General features: G+C 40.3%; 1 protein-coding gene across 1 annotated transcript in view; it reads left to right on the top strand.

The window, feature by feature from the left end:
• The window catches only part of IRS1 (insulin receptor substrate 1), a 58284-nt gene extending 36895 nt beyond the window's left edge, over nucleotides 1-21389 (top strand). The window contains exon 2 of the mRNA XM_036421124.2: nucleotides 16911-21389. The gene's annotated coding sequence lies outside the window, so the exon portion shown is untranslated. The remainder of the gene's footprint in view (nucleotides 1-16910) is intronic.
• Nucleotides 21390-22382: the final 993 nt, after the last annotated feature.

Raw genomic sequence — 22382 nt, 5'->3', positions numbered from 1 at the left:
AGTTTTCTAAGCCTGCATATCAATGACGATGCTGACAAGTATTTATGGGTGGTTCTAATTGATAGAAGGTACTCAGGGCAAGGAAAAGGAAGGGAGGGGGAACGATGGGGGTGAAGGGACAGAGTGCCCCACCCCCAGGAATTGCATCCAGTGTCATTCAGGCCTGGAGCCACCCAAGTTCACCTTGAAAAGCTTTGGACTATGTTGATTTATTAAAACCAGTTGCATCCTGAATCTTACAACAGGGAAGGTATAGTCAAACTGCATAGCATGTTGAAGGTTAGGTATATATTTTAGAGTTTTCTGAAGACTGAGATGAACAGAATCAGAGTTCTCCATGTGAGCCACTCAGATCGTTTTGCAGCCAACTAGAACAGTGCACAGAACTCAGCTCTGTTTATATGTACGCTGTAGAATATCTTAAAGCTAACGTCATTGTTTTTGCCTCTTCAGAGCACAGTCTGTTTTGATCTACAGAGGGAGTATTTTTAAAAAGTGGATGTTTAAGAATGTAAACAATCGGGAAGGGAGAGGCAGCTGCATATTATTGGCTTTTAATCTTCTCTTCTCTCCTGACTTCTAATGGACAAGGACTTCTCCCCACCTATTATAGTGCGTGGCTCAGGACTCCGAAAGGGGGCTTCTTATTTTGGCTTTCTAAATTAAGGGCAGAAGGGAAAGTAAAAATATCCTGGAGCGTACCAGATCTTACCCTGGTCCTGGAGGGAAAGGGTTTCTGCTTTATGGGGCCAATAAATGTCAGGCCTCCCGCTTTACCTTTTGGCTCTGTGTGTGTTTGTTTGTCAGAATCTATTAGTCACACCCAGTTGCCTGCATCTACTACTGTCTAGACTCTTTAAGAAATGACAGATTTCACATTTCGTGTTTTTGCAGGAGGGCACACAATAAGGGATGAAAAGGGGCTTTTACGATGACAATCTCTTTCGCAGGCTGTTTCCAGAAGGGAGGGCATTTCTGATAGCCAGGTGCCTACTCTGTGAAATGTTGCTTTAGCTGAGTTAGTTTAGATTTATCAGGATGGCATTTCACTGTGTAATTTCTCATTACCCTTCGTAAACACGAAGCTTACCCCCTGCTTCCTTTTATAAAAAGAACTTTGTATATGCCAGTGGGCTCTATTTAGATGAGAGGTTTGACAACACTTCCACCCCTGCTTTTTATAGCATTGTCTATACATTGTGGTCATTGTGGTCAAGAGCATGGGTTTTGAATCCCATTTGCCATATTTACTAGCTTTGAGATCCTTAGGAATTTACTCATCCTTTCTGAACCTGGATGTCCTGGTCTTTAAAACAGGAATACTAATAAAAAATCTCAGGATGATTGTGAGGATTAAATGAAATAATGCACATTAAAACCCATAAGCAGAACCTGACAAGTAACAACTGTTGGCTTTGTTACTGATGGAGACTCTAAAATAGGGGTGTCAAACTCAATCAGAGAAGGGGCCAAAATCTAAAATCCAGCCTAAATCGCGGGCCGAATGGTTTACTGAACAGTCATAAACTGTCATTGTGATGGAAACGCAGCGGAGTGCAGTGATGACAGTGCGGTGTGGGCCACATTGCAAGGCCTGGCGGGACGGATTTGGCCCGCGGGCCTTGTGTTTGACACATGTGCTCTAAAATATATATATATATATATATATATATATATATATATATATATATATATGGAGAGAGAGAGAGAGAGAGAGAGAGAGAGAGAGAGAGAGATTGGCATCAGGAGTGGAGGACACAAATATTATTTGAAAATAGTTAAAAACAATATTAAAATGGCTTTATTTTGTTAGTCATGCTATTTAACTTGTAGCATTAAAAATTAGATTGAGTTTTCTTTTTATATTTATCAAAGGAGGAGATAACACTTTCAAAGGTTAGCATATGTCCTCTACTTCACTCACTGCCCAGTGTGAGAAAAACTTCACAAAAACTTAAAAGCCCATTTTCTCTTTGGTTGAAATTACCCTTCATCAAACCGTATGGGCCTTAGAATATGTGCATAAATACATACAATTTTCATATGGACACTTTTTGAGACAGTATAAACAGTTTTTTATTGAGTGCCAATTATGTCTAAAACATTATGATAAACTGAGTTGAAAGTTAGAAATAAGAAACCTCAAGAACAATTGGGTAAGGATGATCATCAAATGAAAATTTATTCAATCTCAGGAAATTAAATTTCCTGGCATAGAGTATGGCATGATTCTCTAATGCCTTGTTATAATTTTACCTTTCAGTAAATGAAGTTTAAAAATTCAGATGACAGAAGTTTAGGGTGCTTTATAATTGCTAAGAATGATCCATTTTAAATAATAGGATTAACTATTAAAATGAGAAGTTCAAAGCAAAATAGGAAGCACGGTCATACCCAGATATAAAATAGTTGTGACTCGGACAGAATTCCATGCGATGGGTGTCATTTTGGGGTTTTTATGGCACCCTTTTTGGGGTGCTCCTTTCTGCAGACACATCAGTAGTATTGCAAAGCGCAGAGAGCATTAATGTCAAACGCCTTCCTTCCCCTTTCAGCTCCTCTTTTTGCCTGTCTCCTCCCATTATGGTTTCTGGGGGCTCCTTGCTACCAATTACAGTGAATTAACTGTTCTATAAATGTTTAATGATGGGAGCCTGTGCCTTGAGTTTTACAATCACTATCTCATTTAATCTTCACGCCAACCAAATGAGGTGGGCACTTTTAGCACCATTTTACAAGGAAACTGCAGTTCAGTGCCAGCAAGTGGCGCTGGGGGGGCAAGGGTCTTCCCACTGTCTGGTAGCGCATGGATCCCACAGTGAGTGTCTGGCAGGTGATTTCCAGTCCTGCTGCATCCCATCCCATAGCCCTTGGTGAAATGTGTTCTCACTCTGTCCCAACTGCTTAGGAAATCAACTCATGTGAATTGTGTGTGAATTGCACTGCACAGGGGTTTGGGAATTGGCTCTTGGGGAATATCTCTGGCCACCTCATCATTTTCCTATCATTTTCTAAAATTATTAGCAGGGTATGCTTGCCTTGCCTGGGCTTCTCTTCCAGACAAGTAATGCTGCAGCTCCTGGTCAGAGCATAGGGTCAGGCCTGCTAGTGAATGAACTTGCCATCAAATAGTAAGGCCTGTGCACTGCTGTACCACTTCATTGATGGAGAAAGTGGAGTCTGCTATTTTTTCCCCCAATAAATACTGTCAATGTATTTTCTCTTCCTTATAATTTTTTAAAATAATATTTTCTTTTCTCTAGCTTACTTTATTGTAATAATACAGTATAATTCACTTAATATACAAAATATGTGTTAATCAATTGTTTATGTTATTGGTATGGCTTCAAGTCAACAATAGGCTACTAATAGTTAACTTTTTGGTCAGTCAAAAGTAGTACATGGACTGTTGACTGCATGGGGTTGGGGCCCCTAACTCCCGGCTTGTTGAAGGGTCAACTATAAATTATGTATACTCCTTATTTACAATAAATTTGTAGTCAGCAGAAACTTTTGGGAGTTTTTTGTTTTGCTCTTTGTTTACCCCATCACCTGTATAGAGGCCCCCATTTTGTGGTTGAATGAGTTGGCTGCCAGAACCTTTGCATCTATACTGACTATCACCCTGTTTTTCTTTTATTAGGATCATTTTACTTTTCTAAATAGTTGGGACCATTAAGATTTTAAAGACTCATGGTTAGAAAGACAATTACTCTGGAGTGAGATGATCGCCTGGTCTCACCTCAGTGCTACTACTAACTAGTTTCATGAGCTTAGAATGATGATTCTAACCCTAAATGATAACCAGATGATCAAGCAAGTTCTAATACCAGGCCTGGTACTGCTTTGATTGTTCTGTTCATAGTAATCCATGAACTCTTTCTATGGTAACTTGATTGTGTAGTGGAGGTCACTTATAGAAATAGGAATCGAGCATCTACAACAGAAATTGGAATAATTATCATCCAGATGAATATTTTGGTTAGCCATTGTACCATCCTCCTTACCACTTTCATAGACTCGCAGGTGGAAAAACACACTATGTTGAATTTTAGTTAAGTTCTCTTTTCATTTCTTGGGTCTCTCCCTGGAAGAAATGCCAGTACACCACTAAATGGCCAGTGGCAGGGACAAAGGCCACCATGGTGAAGGGTCTCTGCTTATTTACTTAGAAGTCAAAGGGTTCTCAAGTCACCTTCCTATTGACTTACTCTGGGTCTGCATTAGATAGGAAATGGGCAAGAATCTGGTTTCTTTCAATCCTCAGATCTCTGTTTGAAAGACTCTGGGAATGCTTTGTTTCTACTGAAGTCCTCTAGAGAGGATCCCAGAAGAAATGATGTGGGACAACTCAGTGGCTATGTGTATTGGCCCCATTGGGCACTGCGAATGGTTTGGGAGTGAGGAGGAATCTGAGAGTTGGGGACAGGAAGACAGAGGAGCATCTCAGAAGAACTAAGGTTTGACGTGAACATTCTTGTAGTCACGCTGTGCCTTATGCTGTTATGGCAGGAAAGAGTGGAGAAACCAAATGAACAGGTAGGCAGGCCGTTGCCCATTAGTGACATGGATTTACGGGAAAAATCTAAGGCACTTTTTATTTTAGTATAATTAAACAAAGTTCATCATAGGGCTGCTGATTAAGTGTTAATTATAGCCTGTCGCTGTTAGATAGTAATGGTGAAATTGTGTGGTTGGATTTTATTTTGAAGGCATTTTGTCAGCATCTCAGGCTATGGTGTAGAATGAATAGAACCTATTGTTTTCTTTGTGTAGTTTAGGGCCACAACAGCTTCCGTAGCTATATTTAAGGAGGTTCTGTTCTTATTGCCATTACATTATGATTCAATATGAAAATTTTGTTTTTAAACACCTGGAAATCAACGTATTTTTTCTGTTCAATGCCTGATTTTTACAATTTAGAACACCGTGTCCTCTCATTGTTGATGGTATATGAACCTTTCCTCCTACTCTGCTATTTTTCCTCAAGTTTAAGTTTAGGGAGGACAGACCGTAAAGTGTCTTTCTGAGAAGGCATCTTATATTTAGAAACAGCAACTGGAATTTCTGTCTTAGTTTCTGTTTTGTTTGTTTGTTTTGGTAATAAATTGGGTATTTATTTCATAGAGTAAAAACAAAACAAAAAAAAAACACCTCTAAGAAACAGTATTCTGATTTACGAGTAACCACCTAGAGAGCAAAGTTAGTGCATTAATAGTTAAAGTTTGACTAATTCTGGAACAGAAGAGAACTGTTTCTTGATTTTTTTAAAATTTACTTTCACTCCTAGGTATTTGAGGGCATGATTAAGAGTCACTAGTAACATAAGTAAAGTGTCTCTTGTTCATAGTGTCCTTCTTTCACTGAGTTTAAGGATCTTAAATACTAGATATTTTCTCCGTTTTATTGAATTATGTAGGCAAATGAGGTCAAATGACTTGTCCAAGACCACATGGAAACTACTGGCTACATTGGGTGAAGATACCAACCTGGGAGCAATTAAATGCATTCTCCACGGGGTTGTCTTTTTTTTCGTGGTCCGAAAAGGGGCAGCCGTCCATGCTCCTCTTCCTCAGACAAGTGCCTGATAGTCTCCATTTTCTAGTCATTGCTTTTCCATGGCATCCAGAAGGTTCCTGTTTTCCTTTGCAGGGATGACATATGAAAACATGGGACTTGTTCACCACATTGACTGGATACTGCAGAGGGAAGGGCTATGAGCGTGAAGAGGTGCCCAGTAGTACTCTGAACCCATAGGTGACAGTCAGAAATCAAGGACAACCTCAGAACAGGAATGTCTCTCCCCTCACTCCTCCCTTGGACTGGTGTGGACCCCAGAAACTGGACAAGTGTGTTTGGTGGGTTCAGTGGACAAGTATGTTTAGTGGCTTCTTCTTTTTATGCAGCTGAAGGCATGGGTTCCCAACCTCAGCACCATGGACACTTTCGGCCAGATAATTCTCTGTTACAGGTGGCCTTCTGTGCATTGTGGGATGCAGTGATATACTTGGTCTCTACCCACTGGGTGCCAGTCACATCTCTCCCACCTCACTGCAACCCCAGTTGTGACAACCAAAAGTGTTTCCAGGCATTGCCTTGAGGGGAGACATTATTGTTACCCCTGCAAATTGAGAACTGCTGCTCTAGAGATTTAGTGAAATGAGTGGAGGCGGATAAGCACTGATCAGCTGAGGTCCAGGTGGCTCCTGCCTGGCGCTCCAATGGACCTGAGGGTCACCTTCACAGATCCCGTTTCTCTCCCTGGGGACCGTGATGCCCTCAGGATCACTAATAAATACCCCTAGTAAGGATCCCCGGTTAAGAGTTGTCACCACCTCTAGATTAAGAATTTAACACAATTGTCCTCAGGATGTTTCTAGGGAAGCCAGGCAACCAGCTCAGCACCCGACTACACGGTGTGTTTTAATTCAGCATGCTTAATCCAGTTAGTTAGGGAACTTTCCAGAAAATGCCACTCTTCAAATTAAAAAGAAAAGGTCTGAGATGTTAGATAATGGAGAAGAGAGAGCAGAACAAGAGTAAAAGTGAAAATGAGGCTTGAACCAGCTGGTGTGACTCAGTGGTTGAGGGTCGACCCACGCAATAAGAGGTCACCCGGTTCCATTCCTGGTCAGGGCACATGCCGGTATTGCGGGCAGGACCCCCCCCAGTAAGGGCCATACAGGAGGCAGCCAATCGATGTTTCTCCCTCATCAATGTTTCTATCTCCCTCTCCCTTCCTCTCTAAAATCAATAAAAATGTATTTTAAACAGAAATAAAGAAAGTGAGACTTGAGAGATGAAAGCAAGAGACCAGGAGCTTTGGGGTCAGCAGGTGAAAGGTCAAGCCCTTTTGTCCACTAGAAGAATTTTGACTCTTGAGACAATAAAGAAGTGTTCGCAGTTGGTTAGAAATCTACCCCATTGTCTGTTTCAAAGACCTTAGAAATGCATGCAGTGTATACATTGTCTATTATTTCAGATTATCTTTGCGATCCCCCCCTCCCCCCCATCCAGCTGCCAACCATTAGACGTGTGCATCTGGCAGCAATTTCAGTATTTCGTCAAGTTACTTAGGCGGTATTGACTGGCTATGTCACACTCCTGTTCAGTTTCTTCAGATGAGAGATTGGGAAAAGAATTCGGAAACAAAAGCCACCCAGTTCCTCCCCCAACAATTAGAAACATGCTTTAGAGCTTGGAAATGGTGCCCAAGAATCTCACTGAACTTCCCTTTAAGCCTAGTCATGAGAATTCTTTGTCAATTATTTCATGTAGCATCATAAGTCTTTCGTTAGCTACTTAGAAAGGGTGTGTGGGGAGGGGGTGTTTCAGGCTTCTAATTTCTTCTGGGAAAGCAATTGAAACGGCCTTTCCACGGTGCCTCTGTGGATAGCATGCATTTAAGACCTCACAAAGATATGCTCATGCTGTCTATCCAAATAGTCAATTCGTGCTGGTTTCTTTGTAGTTAGGTAAATCTTTTTCTGAAATTGTATCACACAATTATATATTGAGCTTTGTTACCACCACTTTTTCTTTTTGTTCTGGCATTTTCTCCATACCTACCTTCTCTGAAATAACTTTGTCTCTCTTCTCAAGTCACAGTCTCATCTTGACTTCAGCTTCAGTCCTTTGCTGTCATCTGGTCTGTGGCTTTCTTCTTGCTTGCTGGTTCTACCAGGGCATTATTGGCTGGCATATATTCAGGTATCCAGAGAAGATAGGAGATCTAAGGATTTCTCCTTAAAAAAAAAAAGTAGTTTTATTGATTTCAGAGAGGAAAAGAGAGGGAGAGAGGGATAGAAACATTAATGAAGAGAGAGAATCATTGATCAGCTGCCTCCAGCAAACCCCCACTGGGGGGTTGAGCCCACCCTGGGCAGGTGCCCTGATTGTGAATCGAACTATGACCTCCTGGTTCATAAGTCGACGCTCAACTACTGAGACACACTGTCTGGGCAGGATTTCTCCTTAATAAGTGTAGTTATAATAAGAGTTGATGTTCGAGGACTTGTTATTTATCAAGCGCAATGACAAGAACTTTTCATGTGTTATCTCATTCCACCTCAGTGACAACCCCATGAAATGGGTACTTTTACCCCCACATAACAGCTGAAAACATTGAAGTTTAGTAGGGTTAGTCACTTGCCTAAAATGATAAGGAACAAAACAGCGAGAGGAGAGATCATCTAATGATCCTCATCTCGTTTTAAATTTTTCACTTGAAAATAAGTTTTGAGTCAAAATTGATCAGTCTTTCTAAAGCATAACAACTGCGAAATAGCTCCATCTTCATTCTCAAAATAACATGTTTTGGATTGTTTTCTAAATTGCATTTTAGAAATCAAAATTGCATACAGGTTGCTCACATATCACTTGGGTAGTGGCAACTCAAGGGAAGCACACATTTATTGCATTACTTTATTGCAAGCAACATTATAGCTTGTCTTTAATGTAACCCAGTTAAATAGAGGTCGAACCTGTAATATAGGATGGCTGGTACAGTTTTCCATCCTCTTTAACATTGACTTTTGTTTAAAATTGCTCTCATAGCCCAGAAATCTTTTATGACCTGCATTTCTTTAACAAGAATTCTTAAGGTAAAACGAATGAGACCTTGTGGGTTGAATACATTTGAAACATACTACGCTATATTTATATATTTGTGAGAGGTTTCAGTTGGTTTCAAAGAGTGTTCTTTCATTATTTAGACAATGTACAAATAAAAGAAAGAACAGCTTGCTTAACTCAAAGACTCCTGGATTAAATTCTTCCCAACATTTTCCTCTTGGTATCTCAAAGCAAGAAGAGACATAGGCTAAAACCTTTTTGTTTGTGATTTATGATAATGGTTTCCAGGAGAAGTTAATTAGGTGCGTGCAGTAGGGAACGTCTTCTACTGAGCTTGAACTTCCCAGGAACAGTTGGGAATGGTTCTGTCCTCTGTTAAGCCGGTTTAATGACCAAAAAAAAACCTACAGCAAGGCAAGCAGGGCCACACAGCTGAGGTACCTCGTGATTCCTTGTAAAGATGCTTGTTCAGTTCAGTACATTTTTCTTGCATTACCAAATTCTTCCATAAAGTCAACCACAGCCCGTATTATCTGTGACTCCAGCTAAAACTTGTGGTGAGTAGGAAATAGATTAAACATAGGTTTTCCCTTTTCCCCAGCTGCCAAAAGTGATGTCAGTGGTGTTAACGATCCTTACCTCAGCCTGCTACAGACCCACGGCCTCTGTGCAAATGCTGTTCTCTCCTCTAGTTCCCGTGCCATCACTGAAAAGTTGTTGATAGTTGATAAGAAACAATTGGAGAGCAAGACCATTACTCAAATGTAAAGTCAGGCACTTGCTTTCTTAAAGCAATTTGTGATAGGACTCCAGGGAGTGGGGCAAAGAATGCAAAACCTATTTAGTGTTTCACAGAAAAAGTAAAGGCAGTGGTAGCAGATCTGCTGGGTTACCTTTTGCCTAATTGCAGAATCGGTGTTGCAAACACTTTTTACCATCTCGACATCCCATTGTAAACTAAACTGTGATCTGAATTTCAATCCACTGGTTTGTATCCAAGTCAGACTGATAAAAACCTGTATCCTGTATTGCTGAACATTACAATAAAAAAAAAAAAACACAGATGTGAAATGACAATATAAACCTTCAGAAATGGAATGTGATTCCTCTGAGGGAGAATGACACAGACACAGCTCCAGTGAAAGCAGAAGAAACACTGACTTTTATGACTTTCTTACTCAGGTAGGGAAGATCATATCTTATTACCTTCGTGTCTTTGAGTAACAGGTTTATTAGCGTTGAGCTCTGTGAAAATTAAAGCTTCCTGTCCCACAGCGTGTGTAGTCTGACTTGAAGGGTGGAGAGATTGTTTTTCTGAGTTCCTTTACCTTGACCATTGTGTACATGGGGACATATGATCATTTAAAAAATATATATTTTATTGATTTTTTTACAGAGAGGAAGGGAGAGGGATAGAGAGTTAGAAACATTGAAGAGAAACATCAATCAGATGCCTCCTGCACGCCCCCTACTGGGGATGTGCCCACAACCAAGGTACGTGCCCTTGATGAGAATCAAACCTGGGACCCTTCAGTCCGCAGACGGAAGCTCTATCCACTGAGCCAAACCGGCTAGGGCCTTATGATCATTTTGATAGAAGAGAGATTTGAGCCGTTTTGATTTACTTCTGGAGGGGCTGTTATGGTGTTGAACCCTATCTGCTTTATCTTTAAATTATCTTCTGCTTGATCAACATGTTCTTCTTAATAAAAAGAATGGGAAACAACTAACGTGAATATTCTTTGGCTTAAAAGATTCTGGATGTTTGTTCAGGTTTCCTTAATCTATCATTGACAGAATACATTTAGTTGTTGAGAACCATATGTTGTTGTTGGTGTTGTAATCTGCCTTCTCCATAAGCCCCTAACCCTCTTGAAATGTTTCCAGACCCCCCTCCTCCCTTCTTGGTTGCTGAGGAAGGAGTAACACACATGCTGACAGAAGTCACCCCAGTGGACCACAGCGGGAGCCCACAGGTTTGGTGTTGATGGTCTCTCTTCGGTCACTCCCTCTTTTTTTTCCTTTTCATAATACGTGTGCCTTTCTTCACTGGTGGTCTCCTGAAGTCACCAGCCCTGCCAGAAGGTCTTTCTGTGGGACAAAGGGGTAACTGGAGCGAGATGGCCTCTCACATGTTGGCAGCTCTGTCTGAATTTTCTTCCTTGGCAACCCTGCGCGCTGGAGGGGCCCGCCAGCAACCTTGTTATTTCCACCATTCCTCTCCCATGTGACTCGCACCAGGCAAAAGTGCTATTTAAGCAGCTCTGTTGGCTTGGCTGGTCTGTTAGCCTTTGCCATTTACAACCATGAAACCAAGTCTTTCCAGCTCAGTTCTGGCCTGTTTTTTTTTTTTGTTTTTTTTTTTTTTTTTTTTTTTTTTTAATGTTGGTTTCCTTTCGTTAGCTAAAATGGCTTTCTCCTTTCAACAGAAGTAGCAAACATGTTGGTCTTACCTCTAACTTTAAGTCTTTAGTTCAATTATATATATATATAAATTTTCAGTGGTTATGGTCTTAAGGCTTTAAATCAGCATTCTTTCGAAAAAGAAAACAATGCTTTTTCAAGTCTGAGGTCTGTCCTTTCCCAAAGTCTCAGCTTCTCACACCTCCCAGCTGTCCTTGTGAAAAGCAGAGATTCTCCCCTTATCCCAAACTTGAAGCTCTTCTTTCCCTTCACCTTGGTTGATGTCCACAGCTAGCGGAGTTGTGCTGATAATGCCGCTTTCTCCCTAGTGCTATCATCCAAACCACCTGGTGCTACCCAAGCTCTAAGCCAGGAATTCCTTTAGTGAGGGGTTTCACAATCCATCAGATGGATCAGAGGTCTGGATTGTCCCCCTGAGATTGCAAGGTTGTGAATGTTAAAATGAGGAACACCTATGCACCCCCAGAATCATACATATGTAATAAGAAAAACAAACCTACTGGGCCCATTGGCCAGATTTCAGGTATGCTTAAAAAACAGAGTACTTTTGCAGTGTTTAATAAGGTGTTTTATTAATATGTAAGCATTCCAAATGACTTGATCAGCTCTAAACGAGTCGTACCATGAATTAATTGCATCAGCATCAGTGAGGCAGCTGGAGAAATGAATTGTGGTCATGGTCGCAGTTTGCAGTTGATTATAATTGTGTAAAATCAGAAATAAGCAGACCTGGGAAGATAAGTTATAGAGAGATGTCCCAAGTGCCATGCTCAGCACCCTGCAAAGGACAAAGTGACCCATGGACATCTGCTCTCATTTCTTTCCACTCTTCCCTCCCTCCCCACCTCCTGGTTCTTGCAAATATGAGGCCTGTGCCATTCCCCTAAGGACTTAGGCTCTTGGAAACTAAAGCCAGGAAGACAGAGGCGATTTCTACTGTCAATCTGCCATACTTCTGCCCCTGCAGAAAGGATTGAGAGTATAAGAAAGGGATAGAATACCTAGAGATGTAAAAAGTTGGTTAGCATTCCATAGATTTTCTCATCACAGAATTTTTTTTTTAAGAATGGGAAAGATCTAAACATGATCAAAATATTATTTTCCTACCCTATTTAAACATTTATTATTAGACTATCACTTATACTCAAGAATTTTTCTGTATTATACTCAAGAATTTTTTTTAAGTCACAGCTGTTTATATTAAGAGAAAGAGAAATATGCTGTTTTAACATGTTTCTTTAAGAGGAGGAATTTATTTATACGAATTTTTCTAGTTGAATCAAACAATATAATATTTCAAAGAATGATCTCCTTTGAAGAAAAGTCATTACTGTAGTCATCTTTTTTTCAAACATTGTTGGATGAGGAAGAGTTACTTTCTGACTAACTTTGACAGTTGCCAAGCAGCTTATAATATTTTACTCCAATTTTCTTAGTAAAAGTAGAATCTGTTAGTTATGCTCTAACCAGGTATTTGTAACTTTGTTACACTTGACTCAGCAAATTGGCAGGAGGTTTCAACACATTTAAATACAAGATAAAAGCTTTTAATCAATGACTTTGACTAAAAATACATTGATGAAAGAGGACTGATCACTTCATTGTACTTATAGGCATAACCTTGGGCTGCTTTCAGCTGCTTTCACAGTGAAGACTCATGGGTAGGCTAACAGTGTGAAAGGCAGCTGTAGCTTTGTTTGTTTTTCAGCTGTAGTAGGCATGGTTGAAGTGGGTCCCATCCAGAATATGTAAATTCCTACCGGATGCACTAATGCAATAAGCCATAGGTCTCAAGTAGCATTGCTCAAGTGTTGACTTACCAGTATTTGATCATGCTTCAGAAATTACATTTTTCATTACTGGCAATAGGACTGGGTGGGTTTTATCTTACAAGAAGACACACGGAAGGGTACAGTCGATGCTGGCGTGGTTGTCAGAATGTAATTTCCAGCCACTAAATCTCATGACAGGTGCTTCATATTTCTGGGCTCCCGAGTTATTCCCCAATGATGTAACTAGAGAGAATGTATCATAGTAGCATTACCATTTGCTATTTGCACAGCTCTTCTGCAAGGAAACATTTTGCTTTTTAATGTCCAGTTTATGAGTGTCACAAATGAGTTTTTGGATTTGTAAAACATCGTAGTGATGTTTGCCTTATGTGGTTGGTATGAATCAGTTGGGGTTTTACATATAAAGTGAATTAAATATACATACACCAATATTTTGCTTTTTAGTGCATATCACCATCCTTATCATTGCATTTGCATTTGTCACACAACAGATGTTTGTTGAATTAAATGACTGCAGGAGGCTAGTATGGGTATTGTGTGTGTGTGTGTGTGTGTGTGTGTTTTAAAAAACAAATTCCTAAATTACAAAAATGCATGATATACATGTTTGCCTCTGTTCAAGTGACTTCCTTTATTCAAGCTCAGCCCTTTTTGAATTACATGTGTGTAAAGTCAAGGATATCGGCAGCTGAATTTAAGTCCATGAAGCATATGCTATGGTCTTCCTGTAATGTTATGAGAGTTCCTTTCCAACAAAACTATCAGGGCAATTGTGAACAGCTCTGTTTTGGGAACTTCAATTTTGGAGTCCTTTGGCTTTAGATAATACCTCTCTGGGAACCATTACCCAGCTTAATCAGCCCCTTTATTCACCATATTTGGCTCTCAAAGCTTTTTGGCTGTCTCCAAAGATCAAATAGACCTTTGAAGGACAAGACTGGCTGCTATAGAGACCATTCAAAAGAATATACCCACGGCTGAGAAGGCAGTCTCAGAAAAAGAAATGGGAACTTGAGAAGGCATTCCAAAAATGCCCCGAACAATGGCTGCTTGATTGAAATAAGTATTACCCCAAGGTGGCTGCAGTGAAAGACAGTTCCCACTGAGGGATGCTTGTTAAAAATCCATGTCATTACTCTGTAGCTAAACTTTATGTATATTTACACACACACACACACACACACACACACACACACACATACACACACACTTGTACGAAGATAAACAGATGTGAACTTCAGACGTTCCCTTAAAAATGTCTCCCGATCTCTATGGCCTGTTTATAGCCCTCCATTTCCATTCCCATTCCCATTCCCATTCCCATTCCCATTCCCATTCCCATTCCCATTCCCTCCTAGTCAGGATTACCTGTCAGGTGCTTTCACTTTTATCATATATACACTCCTGAGTTGATGGCACCGGTAGGTACCATTAGTGACTGAGACATGTGTTGATCAGAATTCATGATAAAGGGATTTGAAAACAGTATGCTAGACTTTGGAGGGAAGGTAGATAGTGGAATTAATATATTCTTTTATTTCCTGCTCTTTGAATAGACATGTTGGTGGGAAATTGCAGGAATGGTTTCAGAGTGCCCCAAAGCAGCAGATTCCCATCGCTGGTGACAGTATAGATTTTTCATTTCTCATCAGGCTCCCAGTCTCCTCCTTTCTGCATCCTTGAAGATCTGGCCTGTGTAATGACAAGACAGGTCCTTTACTTGTCCTTCATTTCACATGCAGCAGTGTGTTGGTCTCAGCCCTTTAGTAAAGGGTGGCATTCCTACCTCATGTTCAGCCCAGCACTGTGAAACTGTGTTTGTTAAGCTGTACCTAGATACTCTGGTAGGAACATTCTGATAGACCACAGTATAAATTCAGGAGAAACTTGAAACTAAGAGATCTGTAGACCATTCTCTGGGGGCTGTGAGAGGATGGGTTAGCCTTTCACTTGTAGAAACTATGCAAAGTCAATCCTGCTTCTCTGGCAATTATGGGATACCCTGGAGTGCCTTTTTGTTATGTGTTGTCTGCTTGTCAACAATAGGCTATTTACCTATTTAGGGGTAGAGCTAATATTTTAAAATAAACAGAAATCTCATAAAACTGAGGTCTCATTTGGTAAATTTCAACCTACCTGAGCCACTATGTAAATAGTGAATGCTGACTGATCTCAGCCATACCCTCCTTCAAGAGGAAAGAGAAAAGCAAAACAGCTATATTGCTCAACATTTTTAATTGTGTGAGTTTCAGAAGCCATCACTGTCCTTGCAGCTGACATTGGTGATCTCCACTGCACTTTGATCATAACACAGTATATCCTTGTTATCCCCTATACTTAGATAAAAGTGTCTTGACCTGCCATTCAAGGCTCTTCCCCATCTATCCCAATCTCTATTTGTAGACTTAACTCCTTCTACCCTTTTTCAGATGCCTCGTGCGTCAACAGTCCATGATTGAGCCTTCTTTCATTATGTGCTTTCAATGGAGTGTGCTTTGTCCCTATCATTCATTCAGCTCATATTTAGTGAGTACCTGCTATGTGTCAGCCCTTTTGCTGAGCTCTGGAGATGCAACTGGAAGCAACATAAACACAATCCCTGTGTCCACATCCCCAAGCTGTTTTGTCTTCCAAACCAAACCAAACCAAGTGTATCAGTGAGGTACTTCCCTTCTATTCCTAGCTAAAATAGCCTTTCCCTCCTCCGTGCACCTAGAGCTTTCTTCCTGTGCATCTACCCATCTACCGTGGAATTCATCCCTTTCTACTCTGCATTCTATCTCTTTGTGAATGGAGCTTCCTTTCTAGACATTCTAGAAAGGAGGGCCTGTGGCACAATTCAGCTTTGTATTCTCCATAGTATTTAGTGCAACAAGTTTTTATTAATTAACTGCTCTATTCAGGACATTCTATAAATGTTGATATTTATAGAGAACTTTAGAATACAAGAAAAATATGTATGCCAGAAAGTCTCTCTAGTGTTGATACTTGAGAACCTAAGAAGCTTTTATGAGGTTGAAATGGTGAATCCACTCATTGGAGGGGATGGATTAACGACCCTTGAGGTCTGCCTTCTTGAATCGTATAAAAGAAATGTGGTTCTACCAGAATAATTTATTCTATTCGACCTAAATCAGAATCTTTTTTTTTTAAATTTTATTTAATGATTAACTTGGTCTGTTTTGCTTGGGTTTCCTTTTGTGCCTAAAATGCTCATGTCGAACAACAGCAAGTTAAAACCCGACTTCAGGTTTTGTAATGGTAAGCCTTGTGACTTCAAATTCTAAAATTTGCAGATGGCTTTTAACGAAAAGAAGATTCAGCACAGCTCCTCTGTTACCTGCTTGGCCTATTTTGTTGTAGTTTTCCACAATAACTGTAATGTACATTTTTGTTTTGATCGGAAGAACATCAAAGCGCTGTGTATTTTTGTGTTGCTAAGCCTCTGAAACCTCCAAATCACATTGATTTGTTTGCTGACTTAATATTGACCACTTTGGGTTTGTGATTGCTTTGGACTCTTGCATTTTGAGAGAAAAAAAAGAAGTTAAATACAGATTGTTGATTTTATTTAAGCACACAGTACTGTTTGTGCCTGTGACTTCAGTTCATCTGATATGATAGGCCTTCTTTTTTAAAAGCCAAAACCCTAACAATTTCAGGGTTTCCTATGACAATCCTAAAAGATCAGATGAGCTAACTCCTTAACATGTACTGCAAAGGATGAGAGTGGGACCCTGCAGGCCTGACACATCACCGATGGGTGGTGGGGCAGTGGAGCAGGTGGTTTTTTAAGCTTTGCTTGGTAGGGAGTAGAAAGAACCTGATCTCCAGGGTATGATGAGAAAAGAGAAATGATTTGACCTTATTTGTATTCCCAGGTTTCTCCCAATAAGTCATCCCAGATTTATCCAAACCATCCCGGAGCTGAGTGTTCGGCCAAGGTGAGCGGAGCCAGTAGCGTGGTCTCCTGGAAAGAGCTCTGGGCCTTGGAAATAGGAACCCAAGTTCTAGGGTTGATTGTGACTGACTTTGCCTCTCTATCCAGGTTGACGTACTCTCTAGTAGTAAGTGATGTCCAGGTGCCCAGGTGATGAATTCTTTCCTTTTCCTTTTCAGAATGAAGACCTAAATGACCTCAGCAAATCCTCCTCTAACTCATGGGTACCCAGACTCGAACTATTTCACAATTCACAACCAGGACCTCACATCTTCCTCCTCTGTAGATGGTACGATGCATCCATTTCCGTTTGTTTACTTTACAAATCCTCAGGAGTCCGTTGACTGAACTGCACGTTCTTTATTGTGCCAAGCAAAAAAAAAAAGCACTGTGACACCAGGACAATGAGTCTGCATAAATTTCATCTTCAACCTTAAGGACTTAGCTGACCACATGAGCTGCTGTGCCCCACACCATGCTGCGAGAGAATGGGTTTCCTCTCATCGCCATCTACACGATACATTTCATCTGCTGCTGAAACTGTGCGACAGAGCATCGTTGTAAATTATTTCACACAAAACAGTTCGCGTTGGGTGGAGAGAGTGTTAAATATTTAACATAGGTTTTGATTTATATGTGTAATTTTTTTAATTAAAATGAAACTTTTCTTACAGCGCACATTTTTTTTTTTTTTTTTTTAGATGTGGAACTGAGGTATGCAATGTTCTGTTGTAAAGAGTGGAGCAAATGCTTAAAACAAGGCTAACAAGCGTAGACTAGGGTACGGCCCTTGTTTTAAGATTGTAACTCAGAAAAATAATATAAGAATCATAGTGCCATAGGTGGTTCTCAATTGTATAGTTATATTTGCTGATACTATCTCTTGTATTATAGCCCTGGTGTTGAGCTGAGATCCTTACAAGAATCGATCTTAATTTTGTATTTTTCCTGTAAAGCAATAGGCCATGTTAATTGAGCTGAAGAAAGGTATATAGTCTACTGGGTATTTTCGAGTGTCAGCTTAACATTGGCAATTGAATGGAAGCCGAAAGATAAGAAAAGGAAATCAAAGTCTTCCATTGTACATACTGTACAGAGAAGGAGACATGGGCAATCCCTTCAAATCAAAAGCTCTCTTTGGAATGAACAATGTGGGTGTTTGTAAATTCTGGAAATTTCTGTCTATTCATAATAAACTAGAGATTGTTGATCTTTTCTTCTCCCCTCCCCCCACTTCTGTAAGCTTCCTGCTACATTGCACCATTTTCTTTTGTACACACATCAGGATGTTTCATTTCTTACACTGTCTCAAGAAAGATACTAAGACAAGTGAGCTTGTCTTTAATTTCTAATCAGAAATTAAAATTCCAGAAACTGGTTTTTTTTAATTTTTTTTTTTTTGTATTGACCAGAGCTACGTGCCACTTTCTTTAACAGCTTATCTCATGCTTTCTGAGAACTTCCAGTGTTTCTTGATTTAACTGAATGTAATTTGGCCCATTTGCCCTTGTGGGTACTAGACTATTAGTGGTTAGTTAATAAAACCCAGTGTACAGAGAGCCCACTAAAGCTTAATGACCAGCTATTGAAATATCTTGCCAGCAGTGAAAATGTTAATTTTTTTCTTCTTTGGCAAGTACTCATATCTTGGAATTTTTCCTTTGGAAATAGAAAATGGCAATGAACAGACTTAAAAGATATTGCCTACAGAGTTTTTAACCTTTTTACCAGGAAACTTCCTATAAATTAAGTAAGTAATGCCAATATCAGGTTCCCTCGGAGTCTGTGTAAACTCTGTATCAGAAATTCCCAGCCCTATTGTTGACGTAGCAACGTTTTATTTTTTGTAGAACTGCTCAGTGGGCAGGGTTGGGCTAAAGGAAAGAGCCAGGGTTGGGGGTGCTCTCCTCAAAAGGGAGGGGAGATACATGAAACCCCTTACACTGCTGAGGCCTGTGTTACTGTTAATTCAACTGGATGGCCTGTACCTCACAGACTGTTGTACAATGTTCATTGTTGCAGATTCTAATCATTTGCATGCTCATCAATTTCTAAGATAAATAGGTCTGTAGTCATATGAATCCATTGTTTTCAAGGAACTTGCTAAATTACATCATTTCCTATTAGGAGAAACACTACCAATTATAAAAATCTGATAAGAACTTTCTTTTACTCTTTTATGAAAAACACTTTGTTGGTCAAACTAACTTTCATTTTTCAAGTATTCTGACTTATACTCTTGCTAGTGTAGGAGACAGTAGGCTATCCTGCTCTTCCCAAACAGAAATCAATGAACAAAGTCAGCCCCTATCATTTTCCTGTCAAGCTGGTTATTATTTCTCAAGGAACCTAAATGTTGATTGTTTCCGAGATACCTCTGCATGTGGCATTATCAACCAATTCTGGGTGAAAGTAGGAATGAACAGACTGGAAAACCCCATCTCGTGGTGTCTAGTTCTCTGATGTTTTGTTCAGTTAAATGGCATAAGGGTAGACATTCTTATCTAAGCTGCTTCTAGTGGTCCCTAAGCTGGGTTTGAAAGTGCTATCAAATTTCACCGATTTGAAACTGGAAGTTGCTGGTATTTGAAGGGGGGTGGGGGGGAAGGTTGATCTTGAGCAGCTGCTGAATCCGTGTGTTCAGTTCCTGTTGGGGAGACTTGGCTTTTATCCATTTCAAAGTATTTGTAGGCCAGCTAAAAGCTCACATTAATAGGGAATCAGGTGGACTCTGTTTATAAGTTACTGGCTTTTTCTTCATGAGACCACTTTCATAGTATTCTTTTTTAGAGACTTAGGAAGAGTTTTAACATTTTTCCTTTGTGGAGAGAACAAATATATTTCATGACTTCGATGATAGCTTTGTTCTGGGCAAAAAAGAAAAAAAGAAAAAAAAAGTTCTAGAACCAGCTAGAAGTGAAGAGAATCCATTAATGATCAACTGCCTGAGTCAATACTGTTCTGATGTTACATTGGTGGCTATTTCTTGCTCACTTTCAAAGGTCAGGGACTCTCTAGACTAATCTAGGTTGACTGCAAATGTTCATTTACTAAAAATCATCTAGCCAGAGGTGGAGTAAAAATCATCTAGCCAGAGGTAGAGATTTCTAACTTTTCCTTCCCTGACTATTGTTTCCTAGCTAGTTATCTTTTCAATGTGAGACAGAGTGTTAAGAAACAACTGTACTACACTGTAAGAAACAGGGTTGTGCAATCCTGTGAAGCTCTGTTGTGTTCCTGAATGCAATGTGCCATGTCGTTGAAAATTTTAGCTTTATTTACTAGAAGAGGTTGAAGATGGGGGAGGGAAGCTCATTGTCCACAGACACAAAAGAGCCATGAGAAATGGGATGACTGTGAAGTGCTCCAAGTGCTTTGGCAGAGCTCTGTGGGTCAGTCCATCACATGAGGAGGTGTTGAAGCCCCAGACACTGTGGGAATTAAGACCTTGATTGGGGAGAGACGGAACCCTTTGGAAGGCATGTGAAGGAGGATGGATGGAAGCCAAATATGAAATCGCTTCTTTGCAATGACTTGACAGGGGAGTTGAGTGTTCCTAGGACACGGTGAATGTTGGTTGGCGGTGATGCTGCATTCATATAGGCTGCTGAGAAACCCAGAGAGGAAAAAGCATGAGCTGCTAGGGACAGAAGAAATGTGACATTGCCAATACTAAGAAAAGACCTCTAGTCTGTGACCTTTGCTATGGAGAGCATAAACAATCTTCTTGTAGTTAGTAAAACATCAATGGTTGAATGCTGGTGCCTGTGGTCATTTCCAAAGCCAAGACAGAGAAAACCTTGGAGGTCCTTCCATAGCTCCGTAATCCATCCCCTAAGTGTAGACAGAGAAAATATGCAACATGTGGCATGTTGAGGTATCCCTCCCTTCTTGTAACCAGAACATCACGTAAGTGCTGGGAGGAAGTAGAAGGATATTGAAGATGTTTCACCCTAATCTTAAGGAATTTCAGTAATAAGGAGCTTATTATCAGCTTATAAGATTAGAAACTGTATGACTTAGCTGGGGAGTTGTCCTCCTTTCCTGGTTTGTTCCAAGAGATCTGGTGTTTTAGACTTTTGCCATTCACCCTGCATTTCAGTTTCTCTCTTTGCTTAAGTGATTAATTTCCCCAATGTTAACCCAATATACCACCTGATAGGTCAAATACAGTGAACAGGAAAACTTGCCTGTATTTGTATAGACATTTTTAGTCTTTCGTTGTTTTAGAACTTTTCTACTGGATTAAGAATATAGTTCCTGGGACAATTTTTCTTGCAAAGCTCTTTCCTTACACTTCTTGGCTACAGGGTGGGCCAAATTAAATACATATATATTTTTTTTATTTCATGTATGTGCAGTTTGGTTTATCATCTGAAGATGGTGGTGCTGCTCATGGTGCTACTTCATCTGTGTATAAAAGGACCAAGCATGGTCTGTATTGCTACCAAAACATTTATTGTATATATGTGTATAACATGCATTATGTATATATGTAATGGGTACCAGGCCAGGTATATATTTTTATTTAGAAGTGTTTTACTTTTCCAAGTTTTCTTTAGAGTGTTATGCTTATTTTCAGTTTCCCCCCCTGATTCTGTCTGGTACTTAGAATTGTAGTGTCTTCATCGTTAATTAAAGAAAACTGTCTAAATGAATTTGCAGATGTGAATGCTAGTGATCCTTAATGTCTTTGATTATGGAACATAAAACAGAAACTGCCAATTACATTTTGCTGGGGTGTTTGAGTCAGGGCAGTGTACACTGTTAACATACTTTAATAAATGATTTTGAAACAGATAGGTTGCCTTCACCCTATCCCTCTTCAGTTGGCTTTCAATGAGTGGCCAACAGTATCAAGAAAACGACCCCTGAAAATATGTGAAGCTACTTGTGTTGCTGGTGGTGCAATGGGAAGAGGGAGGGGGAGGAAAGATATGTTCTATTGAGAGGCACTTGAAGGGCCTTGTTGACCTCCAATGTGCAGAAATCCCCAAGAATTGATCAAACACAGATGGTTACTGAGGGGACTTGGGTGGGCGGGGCCTACCTTGCTGACCCTCTCCCAGGTCCCCAGTGCTGCTCATCCATGTCATTTGATGGCACTGAGTAGTAAGGCAGGGAAACAGCATTGCTCAGCCCTGGCTATATGTCTGCATCGCCTGGATCACTTTAAAGAATGTAGTGGCCAGGCGACTGCAGAGATGCTGATTTACTTTGGGGTGGGGCCTGGTCATCCATCATTGTTGCTGCCCTTGGTGCCTCTAGAAGATTACAGTACAAGCTCGGGGCCAAGAACCACTGCTAGGAAACATTGCCCTGTCTGATTACTAGAGCCACTTATTAGAAATGCTGGTTCCCTGCCCTAGCCAGTTTGGCTCAGTGGATAGAGCGTCAGCCTGCGTACTGAAGAGTCCTAGGTTCGATTCTGGCCAAGGGCACATGCCTGGGTTGTGGGCTTGATCCCCAGTAGGAGGTATACAGGAGGCAGCCAATCAGTGATTCTCTTTCATCATTGATGTTTGTCTCTATCCCTCTCACTTCCTCTCTAAAATCAATAAAAATATATTAAAAAAAAAAGAAAAGAAAAGAAAGAAATGCTGGTTCCCAGAGCTGTCTGAGGAGGGGTGTTTCTACAGCTGACTCATAGT

This window comes from Pipistrellus kuhlii, unplaced genomic scaffold (genome assembly GCF_014108245.1).
Source record: "Pipistrellus kuhlii isolate mPipKuh1 unplaced genomic scaffold, mPipKuh1.p scaffold_m20_p_7, whole genome shotgun sequence".
NCBI classification, from domain to species: Eukaryota; Metazoa; Chordata; class Mammalia; order Chiroptera; family Vespertilionidae; genus Pipistrellus; species Pipistrellus kuhlii.
This window is presented reverse-complemented; position numbering and strand designations above follow the sequence as displayed.